The following is a 14,025-nucleotide window of genomic DNA, read 5'->3' on the forward strand; positions in this document are numbered from 1 at the left end:
GTCTTCTCATGCTAGACCTCATTTAATTTTTTTTTTCATAAATTTCCTTGACTTTGGATAAACTGAAGCTTTACAGGCTTAAATGCTTACTTTCATGAGGAAGCTATGGATTACTGTTTCTGAGCCAGCAGAGCCAAAAGATTGGTCCCCCTTGAAGCTGCAGCATACTGGTGTGTGTGGCTTCCCCTGGAGACAGCCAGCTTATCCCTCGAGTGGGTTGGATTCTTGCCCTGCAGCTGAAGGGAACAATGGGATCCTTGTAGTTCTGCTAGCATGATGTGCTGGAAGAGCAGGTAAGCTTTGGACATTTATACACAATCTTACATCTTTGTATGAAGCAAAAATCCAAATGCTCATACTCACTATATCACCCTAATGAAGAAACCATAGCAGTGCAGCTTCTGTTTGCACTGGGAGTCAGAGATGTGCAATATGGCATTCTTCACTTTCAGCCTCTGTTGGTGGTGTGGTTTTCTTTCCTAATTTCATTTTCTCTTCTGCTTCCTTGCTGTGTGTTTTTTGTGAGGTACAGAGCAGAGAGGAGCCCTCTGACAGTGCCCACTGTTGGGCTGTAGCACCCCAGTGATGCAGTTGCTATTGCAATGGGAATTCTGTCTACCTGCTACTATGTTTTACAGAAATTTTGGGTTCTAATTTGGGTTTATTTTTAGAGTCCTCGATTATTTACCTGACCTCTGATTTCCTGTGTCATCACACCCTCTGATTACAGAGAGAGTGGATGTTAGTGGCCTTAGTGCAAGCAAGATGGGAATGGGCTGTGTATTGGCTGGCAGTGATGGGCACTGTGTCTGTCCTGTGTCATAGTCTGAGGGGAAGGGGTGCTCTTCTCTTTTGGGGAGGGAGAATTCTGCTTACTTAGCATTTCCTTCCTTGTCCACCATTGACCAATTTGGTCATAGTTACTCCTTGTGAAAATGTTTGGTGGTTGCACAACCATCAGAGCTTCAGAGTACCCCTTACAGCGTTTAGCACGCTGCTTTGAAATGGTCTGCCCCGTAGGTTGAGGAATATTTGCTCCACTTTCTGAGGGTGTCAGGTTCTTACACCAGTAGGCATTAAATTAAAAAAACAATTTAAAAAATTATTAATTGGACATACCAGTAGAGCAGATAAAGAAAAATCAGAGAAAAGTGCTTATTGAGGACTGCTCGTATGCAGTGAGATGAAGTATCTCAAAGGCCTTTGCAGGAACTGTCTGAACAGCAGAACTATGCCTACACCTGAGGCGGAAAGAACGAGTTTGGAAAAGGAATCAGCTTTGTACACCGGAGCAGCCGAGTATGTGCTTCCACGTGTATGTAGGGATGGGCTGGCTTGCGCTCATCTCAAAGCTGAGCGGTGTGCGGGCAGCACCGTCCTCGTCCGCCTCCTCGTCAGGCTGGCGAGCGGGGGTTTGCGGCGGCTCGGTGTCCCGGCGCCGGGGCTGGGGCTGGGGCTGCGCAGCGGAGGGGACGCGTGAGGCGGGCTGAGCGCGGCGAATAGCCGGATCAACCCGCCGCCGGCAATTTACAAATGAATGCCACGTTCTCCTCAGCCATACGGAAACGGGGGATCAGCGGTGTCTGGAGGGCCCGTGTCACCAGAAGTAGGCCAGTTTGTGCGTCGTCCTGCGCTGGCAAACGGCCAGGCTTTGTGTGCTCCAGACACCAGATGGGAAGCAATTATGAGTGTGACAAGCGGGTCATCTGGCAGACACTCTGCGGACCTGCTGCTGCATAATTTTTGGCGGGAAGTGGAGAGGTTTTTTTTACTTTTCTTTCCACCGTCTCCCCCCCTACTTTTTTTTTTTTTTTTTTTTTTTTTTTAATTTTATTTATTGCTAATACAACATCTCCTTTAGCAAAACTGTCAGTGACTGGGTATGGAGCATCCTGTGTTTGCTGAGCTGATGCTCCTTTTGTGCCTTGTGGTGAGCACTCTGGAGTGCAAGCATTTTCCCCTGGGCCAAGTAAGCGATGGTTATGCTTGTGTTTGTACATTGTGTAGTTTGCAAATACTGGCCTGCAGTGCTGGCACGGGTGTTTTAGCCACTTGGCCCGCCAAGCTGGGGCAGAAGAGTTCCAGTGCAGAACAGGAGAATGAAGGAGCCTGGAAGCTCCTGCTGCGTGGAATTGGTTGTCCAGCAGTGAGACAGAAATTTCCAATCTCCCTGTAGGGCCAGGTGGAGGGGGTGGACCTTTTGGCAGCTGGGGCCAACATGGGACCTCATCGGTTTGTCCTTTGACCATAGGCACTGGCCTGTGAAAGGGGAGTTTTGCGAACACGGACAAATCAGCTTAGCTGGCTCCAGCTGAGTGTGACAATGCAGCCCCTCGGCTAAGAGCCTGTTGCTAATTGCATTGGGCAAATGTGCAAAACATATTACATCTTCCATTGCTTTTGTCTGGCTGGCTGAAGGAAAATGGCAAACATGGCCTGGGTCACCCGAGGTCACGCTTTCCAGGGTGCGTTGGAGGCAGCAAAAGTCCAAGCAGGGACAGGGGCTCCACTGGTCCTGGCCCCGGAGAGGAGAGTCATGGCTAGCTGGCAGCTGATGTCTCTCTCCTCGCAGAGATCCCGAGGAGCTTGGTGACAATGTGTGGCATCTGGCTCCCTCCCTCAGCAATGGCTCAGGGGCAAACATGGATATTAGCAACATAATCAGAGGGAATTTCTCTTCACCTGAAGTGCTCCCATCTCACACATACAGTGAATGGCACTCAACCATGTGTCTATAAATAGCTGCAGAATTTGAACCCTCTGGAAATCATGTTCAGTAGAGCTTTTTGGTCCAGAGCCTCAGTTCAGTTCATGACAGACGCTGTCAGCAGTTCTATGGATGGTCCTGTGCAGGGCCGAAAGCTGAAATCAATGATCCTTGTGGGACCCTTTCAGCTCAGCATGTTCTGTGGTTCTGTTATGTTTCCTGCTGGTAAACAGGAGTCATCAGGGTCTGTGTTTATAACCCAGCCTGGCCCTGTATGGGTTGGCATTGTGCTCCTTGCCCTTGGAGAAGGCAGGAGTAAGCATGCATGTTTCTCTCCTTTCCAGGTTTAAATGAGCAGGTAACAGCAAGGTAAGATGAGAAATGTTGCCCTGAAGGGTTAGTGGTTGCCAGTGCAATTTCAGGGAAGAAGCACCTGCAGCCTCTAATCCTCTTCATCTTTCCCAAGGTTTGGTGCCAGGCTCTGTGGTAAGGGAGGTGTAAGCATCCCCCTTCCAGCCCAGCTCCCTGCCTCATACAAGCTCAGCTCTGGGGAAGCACTGGGGCTGGCTGGCAGCAGCAGTCCTTGTCTAACTCATCCTCCTATGTCCTTTAAACTCTATTGCTAGAGACTGCTTACTGCCTTACAAAGGCATGCTCTGCAAAGGTGCTTGGAGCCAGCTCCGCTTCAGGAGTCAAAAATGTAAATAATTAAAAATGTTGAAAAGATTCACCATGATTGTGCAAGGTCTGACTGTGGCAGGATGGGAGAAAAAGATAATGCTGATTTAATTAAAATCTGTAGAGCTAAGTGACCAGGATCACCTCAGGTGCCAGCACATCTCTGTGTCTACTGAGTGTTGATATTCGATGTCAGGAAGTTTGGAGCTGAACCCATATGCACTTGTCCTTGTACCCTGGTAACTTTTTTTCCCATGGGGCTTTATTTTTTAAATTTATTTTTTTAAATTTTATTTCACTTTTAATTTAAAACCTGAGAGATCATTTGGGAGATGTTTTAACGTGTAATGACTGGGGACAGAATATTTTCAGGCAGTGTTTTTTAGAACTTTTTGTCTCACAAAGAGTGTGATGGCAGGATAGAAGTGACTACATTGTAACATAATGCTTATGGACCACAGTTTTCCTTCTGCGCATAACCCAGAACAAAAAGTCTTTCTGGCTCTTTACTGAACATGAATGGAGCTATTGGCTACTGATTTACTCAAGCAATATGACAGCTGCAAAGCAGGCAGATCTTGGAGGGAAGAAAGGACTTCAGACTCCTCAATAGCTTTACTCTGTAACAGTGACCTTCCTTGGCTGGGTTAGCTGCCGGACTTGTTCCCTGCTCTGGATGCCTAGCTGTGACCTCATTCCCAGCAGCAGTCAGCTGGTGATGCTAAAACTCTGGGTTTGAGTGAGAAAGGAGGGGTTTGGTTGTGAAAGTCTGGTGAATGTTTGAAATGCACAGGGGAGGTGAGGAACACAGACACCGCCCCGACTGTGCTGCTCAGTCTGTACCCACAGTGCTCAGGGGCACACGGGTGCTCTGACAGACCTGGCCTGGAGCCTGTGCAGGGGGAAACTTGAAAAGATTTCATTTTGACTTTTAAAAGTGGTTTAAATCCACACCTGGTTGCCTCATAGCGCTGGAAGATGCAGATGCATTTGCAGGAATATTTTCCTTTTCACATTGCACTGTGTGAAATATTTTCCGTGAAGAATTTTAATTACTGTGCTGTGCACTGACAACCAGCTGAGGTTTGTGCCACCTAAATAAAACCTAATCGGAGACTCAGAGCCGGCTGTTCACAAGGGTGCAGACACAAGGGCTGTCTCTGGCTTGCTGTCCCTGCCCTGCAGCTTGTGGCACACGAGTAACCCCGGTGTTCTGAGGTGCAGCGCTGCCCATGGGTCACAGTGCACAACCAGTCTGGGGTCTTGGCGACAGGCAGCCTCTTTCTCAGCTGTGTGCGGCCTAAAGTGACACGTGTCCAGCTGTCCTGGGTGTTTATGGAACAGAGATAGAATAACTTCACATAACACTATTTCCAACATATGATGGAAGTCCTTTCATTTCCCAGTGTGTGACATCAGCCAGGACTCTGCCTGCACTGGTTATCAAGATGCAGGAACGTGGATAATAGCTGTGTGCATTTGCCCTGATTACATGGGCTTTGTGCTATTTCCTCATGGGAAATGAAAGGAAATAAAGCAGCTGCTTCTGCTGGGGGTGATGGTGGTTTGAGGTAGGGTTGCTGGCTAGGAGAGGGTGAAGCTGGATGTGTCCCCTGGCTCGGAGCCCCAGCAGGACACCGCCACACTGTCCTTTGGGAGCGGGTGTTAGCCACAGGGGAAAGTGTGTGTGTGTCAGTGGGTGGTTTTGTACAACACCTACCCTCTGTAGCAAGTGTGAGACAAGATCTCCTCGATCATGTGAAGTGTCTCTCTGTAAGGCAGCTGTAGTGCCCTGTGTTGCAGAGGGCTGCTGCAGGGCTCATGCGTGCGCTACTTTCTCTCTGAAATAATCTGCTTAAACTAACAGCCCTCCAGCTGGGAGCACAACCAGGTGCTGAGGAGGTGACTTGGGAGTTTTCCTTCTGTTGTGGGTTCTGTGGCAGGACTACTAAAGCAGTTCTGGTGCTGACCTGATGATTTCTAGGGACAAAAGTGATTGCTGTAACTGGGTGACCTAGCTATTGCATAAAACTGGCTCCATAATCTCATTTATCTCTAACTTCACCCCAAACATCTGTTAAATAGTCTATTATAGTGCATCAAAAAAGAGATTAGAGGGCAGAGGGATTTTAGCATTTGTCAGATCCTGGAAAAAGGAATTGTTCAAGTTGCCTTGAGTTCTTTCCAAAAAGTATTGTTTCTCATGAAAAGTACCACGTCCAAAACTGAGCAAATAGACGCAGACTGTGCTGAAGTTTGCACTGCTGGGTCCCTTTTGTGAAGGCGAATGTTCTCCTCTGGCATGAAGTGAGCCGCCTCCTCTGGAGCACGTGGAGAGGGCAGCAGGACACAGTCCCAGAGGTTAGGACTGGTCAGAGCCTCCTTCAACATTCTGATGACTGCATCATGTGCTCTGTGTTTCAGGTGAAATACTGAAAACTGAGCAGTCCATGGGCTGTCAGGAGCTGTGTGTTAACTTTATGCCTGTTCTGTCTGAGTTTTGAAACTTACTTTACTTACCCCATCTTATATTAACAGTCCTTGTTGAAGTTTTCAGCTCGGTGGCAGTGATGCAGTTCTGTGACTTTATAAACACATGTAGGTTTATCACAGGAGAGCAGTTTTGTACCCTATTTTTAGGCACTTGCATCAGCTGGAATAGATTTTTATGTTGTTGATGTCTGCTTTTACCGAGCCTTTAAATATCATGCAGAACAGCTATTTGCAAGCTTGCTAATACCAACACTCTCCTGAGAGAAATGCAGGCACCTATGAGTCAGAAGATATTGGTGCCAGCCAGGTTAGCTGGTGACACAGGGAGAGATGTGAAGGTGGAGCCTGTGTCTGGGTAAAGAAGCATTTACCTCTGCACACCTTGGTGGTTTCCTGCCTCTCTTCTCCATTAGAGGATACCCAGAAAGGGAGGGCAGGAATTTCCCACCCTCTGGGAACAGCATCCACCACTTTCCCACATCTCTGATGGGTTTCTGAAGGGTGATGCACCCCCAAAACCTGGTTATGGAGCTGGACAACCCGGTGGGGTGACCTGAAGGCTGAGAAAATCTGTGAAGCCGACTTGGTGTCAGAGCCATGCTCTGTGTCAGGACAACACTGGTGTGTGATGTTTGCACTGGTAATTCACACAATGCCCCAGATGCCTGCTGGGGGCTGCTGTGTAGTGACAAGGCTGCTGTAAGCCAGCTGTTCATGGCTACAAACAAGAGTTGTGTCAATAAGCCATTTCTCCTGCTTTTGCATACTGGTTGTTATCAGCTGGAATGTGCCGTCTTCCTCTTTACCCTGCTATCTGTACAGAGCTCCCGGTGCCAGCTTTAGCAATTGGACTAGGTGAGGAATGGTTTTTCTGACCCTTTATTGATGGGGCTGAGGCTGCTGGCTTCCACAGTGCTTGGATTCAGAGTGTTTCCACTTCTACTGATCATGCAGGTTAAGCTATCATGATATGAGTGTCTCCAGCCCAGCAGCAGGAAGGTATTTTTAACCCTGGGAGCTTAAGCTGAGGGCATGGGCTGCAGAGAGGCCCTTGATGTGTCCAGCTGCTGTGGCTGTTGTGCAAAGGGGCCAGACCCTGTTCCACATGTTTGCTACAGCAGATGTGTGAGCACGGCACTGACATGCCCTCCCTGGCGTGAGGAGATATGGGGGGCTGGCTGTGGCATGGCTGGGAGTGTCCTGAGCCACAGAGGAATGGGTCAAGTCCTCCTGCTCCAGGGGATCCCTGGGGAGGGACTGCATGACTGTTTCCCACTCCTCACCCATAGGGAGGATTGATGTGGGCAAGAGGGGGCTGGAGTGCTGGCAACCAGACCGTAGATGTTCTGCACAGCTGGGGTGACTCCTCTGTCACCCTGTCTCATTTCTTTAGGTGATGAAGGTCAGGGAAGGAAGAGCATTACCTGAGGCACTGCACAGCCTCTGAGCATCTCTGCTTTCCCCATGGAGACCCTGTGTCAGGTGAGAGCCCTGTGCCTGGCTCCAAAGCAGCCTCCCAGCCAGAGTGCATCGCTCAGGTGTCAGCTGAGAAGTGTGCAACAGTCACAGAAGAAAGGTCCCCTTGCAACCCCGCAGGATGGATGACAGCAGCCTTCATTCACAGCCTTGCCTGCCCCACACCAGCTTTGCACAGACTTTTGTCTTTGCTGCATGTGGCTGGTGCACTGGGGCACAGAAGCCCAGCGTGTCAGCGGCTGGGAATGTCCATGCCAAAGGGTTTGTCCGTGGAGGAAAATTATTTGAGGCTTATTTCTTATTCTTTTTTTCCCCCCTAGAATATTTGTGTCTCCTCAGCTAATGAGATGACCCACTTCCAGTACGGTTGTCGGCTAAAAAACTTAGTAATTCTATTTGTAAATTATTTTTTAAAAAACTGTTAGCCAGGCTTGGATTTTTATACATTGCAATTGAAACTAAATGAATAGACATTGTAAGAGTCTGAATGTTGGTGAACACCATTTATAAGAGTTCATCATAGATGAGTTAATGTGAAACCAGATCTGAACTATAGTGTCCAGTTCTGGGGCTCTGCAACATCAGAAAGATTTGGATGTGCTGGAGCAAGTCCAGAGGGTCATGAAGCTGCTCAGAGGGCTGGAGCACCTCTCCTATGGAGAGAAGCTGAGAGAGTTGAGGCTGCTCAGCCTGGAGAAGCAAAGGCTCCTGGAAAACCTTAGAGCAGCATTCCAGTACCTAAAGGGAGCTACAAGAGAGATGGAGAAGGACTTTTGACAATGTTATGTACAGATGGGACAATGGGGAATGACTTCAAACTGAAATAGGGTAGGCTTAGATTAGATATTAGTAAGAAATTCTTTACTGTAGGGGTAGTGAGGCACTCAACAGGTTGTCCAGAGAGGTTGTGGATGCCCCATCTCTGGAAGAGTTCAAAGTCAGGCTGGTTTATAGCAAGCTGGTCTAGTGGAGGGTGTGCCTGGCCATGACAGGGGATTGGAATTAGATGATCTTTAAGGTCACTGCCAAAGTGAGCTGTAATTTCTGCAGTTTTTGCTACTTGTGCCATGGCTACTTGTTACTAAGGCAACACCTTTGATGAGGAGCCTGTTGTTTCCTGAACCCCACCTTTGCTTGTGCTGGCACATCACAGGCAGTGTCTGGTTCTGCAGCATCAGCTCCCGACACGGCCGCGCCCAGTGCCCGCTTCACCCAAAAGTGCCTCGTCAGACACAGGGGTGAAGAACTCTGCATGCTGCAGCGGCCTTTGCATGTCTCTTCTGCTTTATGGTCCAGTGAACCCCATCCTCCCCCAAAAACGGAGCATCAGACGAATTGGCTGTGTGCTGCCTCTTGCTGTTTCACTGCTATGCAAAATGTGACGGCTCAGTAGGGAAATATCAGTCTAAAATAAAGCAGAGTCAAATGTTAGGCAGGTGAATCTGCAGGACTGATGCAGGAGGTCTGATGTGGTGAAACACCTGGCTGGGACTGGGGGCTGCCAGCAAGTGTCTGCATTGATCTGTCACCTTTGGGCCAGCTCTGAGGCCCTGTACTACTCCACGGGGCTTATTAATTAAAGGCTGTTAAATATGATGTCTCTTTTAGTAGGGACCCCAACCTGATGGCTAAAAAGAGACTCATCATTCACACTGCCTTCCATTTTATCCTGAACTGTCTCCCTTTGATCTAAGCTCCTGGGGTTTTCTAGGCCTTCATCTCACCAAATTAAATATCCAACTCCTTTTTTTCCTTCATAAATACTTTGGTTTTTATATCAGTCATTTTTATGCCCATATATTTAAATAGGAGTTCTGCCACTTTAAAAGTTTTGAATACCACTTAGGGTATTTTAGGGTTAGGGTTGAGAAAGTCAAAGAGCCCACAGCTCCAGGAACATTGGGGTTGGAAAAGGCATGTCAAGGTGATCCCAGCAGGGCCCCAGTATTGCTGCTCCTACATCTTTCTAATCTGGACCACCCATGGAGATGGGGACAAGATGCCTTGAGGGTTAGGTTTAGGCTTCAGAGATCTACAGAGCCTACAGCTCCAGGGACACTGGCACTTGAAAAGGCATTACAAGGGCATCAGGGCAGGGTGCCACTGGTGCCAGCTCCACACTCTTTAATCTGTGCCACCCCTGCCAGCTCCACACTGTTCAATCTGTGCCTCCTGTGGCAATGAGGACCCCTGGCCCAGTGTCAAGCTGCCATTAGGGTTAGGGTTGAGAGAGTCAAAGAGCCCACAGCTCCAGGAGCACTAGGGCTGGAAAAGGCACACCAAGGTGTCAGTACCTCAAAATTTCTGCTCATATGTCTTTCTGGACCACCTGATTTATTCTGAGGATTTCACATAGGACTCCTCCCCATGCCAATCAGGTTTGGCAGGAGCACCCACACATGAGAGGAAATTTGGTCACAAGGTTGGCAGAAGAGAATCTCTAAAAACTAATGGATAGTTAGAAGAGGTGGTATTACCATGGCTGGACAAATTGTCTGAGAAACCAAGTGCAGAGAAGTGTAATGTGAGCCTCAGCACACCCCCTTCGATCATCTTAAGCAGGGAAGAAAGTGTGCTAAAGGAAACAGAGAACTGAAAGCTCCTCTCCCTTTAGGTGTGCAGGGAGACAACAGCTTGATTTATGTTGGACAGCTCGCTGATAATGGAAATGGAGATGTCTATTGATGGTAGCTCCCGGACACAAAAGCAAATGACTAACCTTCCTAGAGGACACTGGGGCTCAGATATCAGCCCTGACTAAAGAAGATGCCACCACTTGAGGAGCTGTCCCATCCAAGCAGCCTTTGCTTGTAGTGAATGTGTTAGGGGGTGTCACAACCAGTAACTTCCACCGCAGTTAGTATTTCTTACTGGGAGAAGAAGCCACCATAACTGTTACCGTGGCAACAGGGGGGCTTCCTTGCAAGTTAGCTGGGACTGGATGTTTTCAGAGGGAGAACTTGGCATGACAATCTGTGGTGCCAGTGGTCCCTGGGAACCACCAACCACCAAGTTACACTGTTCCAGATGGCCCCAAATCTTCTCCCTTCAAAACTAACAAATGTCAAACTCTATCCACTGCCCTTGGGGGCCTGGGAGGGAATTGCCCCAGTCCTAGTACTTGAAAAAATGGGAAATTGTTATCCCACTCACTCAGTTTCCAGTTCCCCAGTACGGCCAGTGTGAAAACCAAATGGTAAGTGGAGATTAACTGTGGACTACTGCTGCCTCAGTGCTGACACAGACTCATCAACAGCAGCCATACCAAACATCACTGGGCTCACAGCCACCATCCAGGAACAGGCACACAGGGTCATGACCACTGCTGATATTAAAGACCTGTTTTGTATGGTGCCATTGCAGCGAGGAGATCAACATCAGTTTGCCTTTGTATATGGGGGCAACCATATACCTTTACAGGGCTTCCTCAGGGGTACAAGAATTCACCCACCTCAGCTCACCATGAGCTGGCAAAAGAGTTGGGAAAGATACCAGTGGGAGAGGGAGTGGAAGTTTCCCAGTACATTGATGATATACTCACAGGAGGTAATCGTAAGGAGGAGATTTGGACTACTCAGAATGACATCATTACCCACCTGGAAGGTTTAGGGTTCAGCTGCTCACTTGTGAATCATCTCTAAAGTTAATGCTGAGATTCTAAAAGCTTTGCCTAGATAATTGTGTGACACCAGTATTGTTTGCAGAGTTTCTTTTCAGGGGTCTCATCTGAGAAATCTGAGTTATTTCAATTTTTGTGTGTGCAAATTCTGATGCTGTAACTTTTCTGACTGGGTGACTTGCAGAAGTAAAATTATTCTGTTGATGTCGATGTTTGAATTTAAATACTTTCTGTATAAAGTGTGTGGTATTCCCTCAAACAGTGATGTGTCTATGATTAACTCTTCTGGCAACCCTGTTTGCTACAGCACCTGTAAAGTGAGAGCAAAAGGGGAAGACAGGTGGGCAAGGCGTATCTGAGGTGGTTTTTTTCATGCATCAGTAGGAATGATTTTATATATTAACCCAGCTTAAATTTACTACAGTTTACTTAAATAAAGTGGTATGCAAAGTAATTATGCATATTTTACTGGGTAACTCTATCACAAAGATGGTTTTGAAATGATGGGGGGAAATTAGAAACCTTTTTAGGGGGAAAATGAATTCTAAATGACTGTCAGTGGGATCATGCAGTCTCCTTCTGTCAGATCAGTGCCCTAGTCAGTCTCTAGTTCTGGGGAACACCAAGTCATAAGTTGACATGAAACAGGTCTGAAAAATGCATCTTCTCACAGATGTTATAAATCGTGACAACAGGCACGTGCCAGAGGCGATGTTTTTGGTTGCACTGTTAACAACTTCTGTCTTTGGTGAAAAAAAAGGTAAAGTTCACTTCTTTTTGTAATCACTATTTCACATTTTTCTGAGTGTGTGCTGGGGTCAACCTAATGCAGCCTTCTGTACAACTTCACCTGAAAAATACATTGCACATCCCCATCCTCCTCCACATTCATGCTGGTATTTTTAATGCATAGCTAAAGATCAAGTATTCACAAATGAGTTCCCAGCAGAGGCCAGGACCTGGAAAAAAATCTGTGCCAGCTCCTGTGGTGTGGACAGTCACCAGGAGGACACTCCCTGGCTGCTCGTACTAAACATAGATGGTGTCTGTAATGGAAGAGCCAGAAATGTGACAACTTTTCACCAGAGCTGTGTGACTATGGGCAGTGTGGCAGGCAGTGAATGAGTCATCCTCTAAAGGAGAGCTGTGAAGTCTGGGTTTGGTGGACCATGCCCACACCATATGCTTTTTCCCTTGTATCCTGAATTCTTTCCACTTGCAGTCCTGAGTCATCTTCTCTAGGCTGGGCTCCTGTGGTCCTGTGCCATCCACCTCAGGCTGGGCCGTGGTTCAGCAGAGGCTCTTCAAAGTCAGGGTTGTCTTTGAAGTAAGTTCAGTGACTTTGATGACAATTCAATTGGCTTTATTCTCCACCAGAGCCTTAAATCCCTTTCAGGAGTCTCTGTCTTGGCACTCTTATTTGATGGGAGGGAGGTGATGCAAATGTCGTGTCTGGGATGCACTTGAAGTCAGATGTGTAAAGGTGTATCTGATTTCCAACTGCTGGCAGTGCCAGGGCTCCTCTCTGAACATCTGATAACAAAATGGTTCTATCACCTGAACAATACTGGAGCTACTCATAAACACTCTCAGACTGTGGAGAAGTTCATGTTCTTTGCTGTCAGGGATTCACCTTTTTTTCAGTACCATACACCTTCCTTTACTTGCCACCAAATGCTTCCCAAAAAACTCCTATATCTCTGAGACCCATATGTAACCACATGCAATTTGTTTATTTTTTGTTTATTTTTTTCTTTTTTAAGAATAGAACACGCTTTTAAATAAGTAAAATAAATATCTACTACAATACAAAAAAATCTCCACAGCAGTTCCTGGAATACAAGGAAATTAAATATGCTTTTTGTAAAAAGCTCCTTCTCTTGTAGATCCAAATTATAAATAAATAAATAAATAAATAAGAAAAGCATAAATACATGTCAAGATACAGCAATTATTAAGAAGAAATACAAATCATCTCTGCCTCCATCCTCATACTGCTCAAAGCTATTAATTAACAAATTAAATACTACTACTACACTGCAACTTCCTCTACAAGCAAAGCTCTTGCTGCCCTGGAGTGCGTTTGGGTACTTTATGGGCCATGTTAACTACAAGGGCTGGTACCACAAATGTTCACTCTTTTAATTACACCTAATGCAGAAAATGGCCCTTTCCCAGTGTCTGTCCATCATCCTTATTTTTCCTTTGTTTAGGAAATGACACCAAAAAAGGGAAGCAGTGACTGGTCTTTTCCCTACTCTTTGAATGCATGTACTGCTATGTGAGGGAGCAGTCCCACTGGACTTACTAGGTTTACCTATATGTGTAAAAATACAGATATGGGTTTCTGGCAGGAGTGCTATGGGCTGAGGAGGGGGCTGAAGTGTGGCTAGTGATATTTGTAAAAAGTATTTCAGGAAACTCTTGGCCATGGCTCCAGGATGGCTCAGTCATAGAGGACCTGATGTTGGCAGGGTCAGGGTGCTCAGAATACTGCCCAGGACCAGTGTGCCAGGCTCTGTTCTAAAGGTGGGTTGGAACTCACCTTTATGGGCAACCTTTCAGGGGGAACTGTTCAGGTGTGCAGCCTTCAGTGGGTGCCAGCATTGCTCTCTCATTCCAGGGCAGAGAACACATGGTCAATACTGGGTCACCAGTGCCAGCACGTGGCTCACAAGGAACCGCGTTCTTCTCCTTTCCCAGGAGCAAGAAATAGGAGCTAGAGAGCAGATCATCCCTGTCTTGGGCTGCTGGGCCACAGAAGGACTTCTGCCTTTGGTAATGAGGAGGGAGAGTCTGTGTGGTTTTGAGGCCCAAAGTTTTCCTCTGACCAGTTGGGCACCTCTGAAGGAGGAGGCTGTGACTGAAGCAGTGATGGGTAGCAGAACGGGAGGGCGGACAGAGGTACTTCATGAAGGTGTAGTGCCTCTCTCTCCTTGGCAGACTCTGGACTGACTTGACTCTAGCAGCATTAGAAGCCACAGTACATTTTTAAGTAAGAACTTCCATCCCCATCCTACTATCATTCCCACCATGTCCAGCCCTAAATAGT

This window comes from Hirundo rustica, chromosome 1, assembly GCF_015227805.2.
Source record: "Hirundo rustica isolate bHirRus1 chromosome 1, bHirRus1.pri.v3, whole genome shotgun sequence".
NCBI lineage: Eukaryota > Metazoa > Chordata > Aves > Passeriformes > Hirundinidae > Hirundo > Hirundo rustica.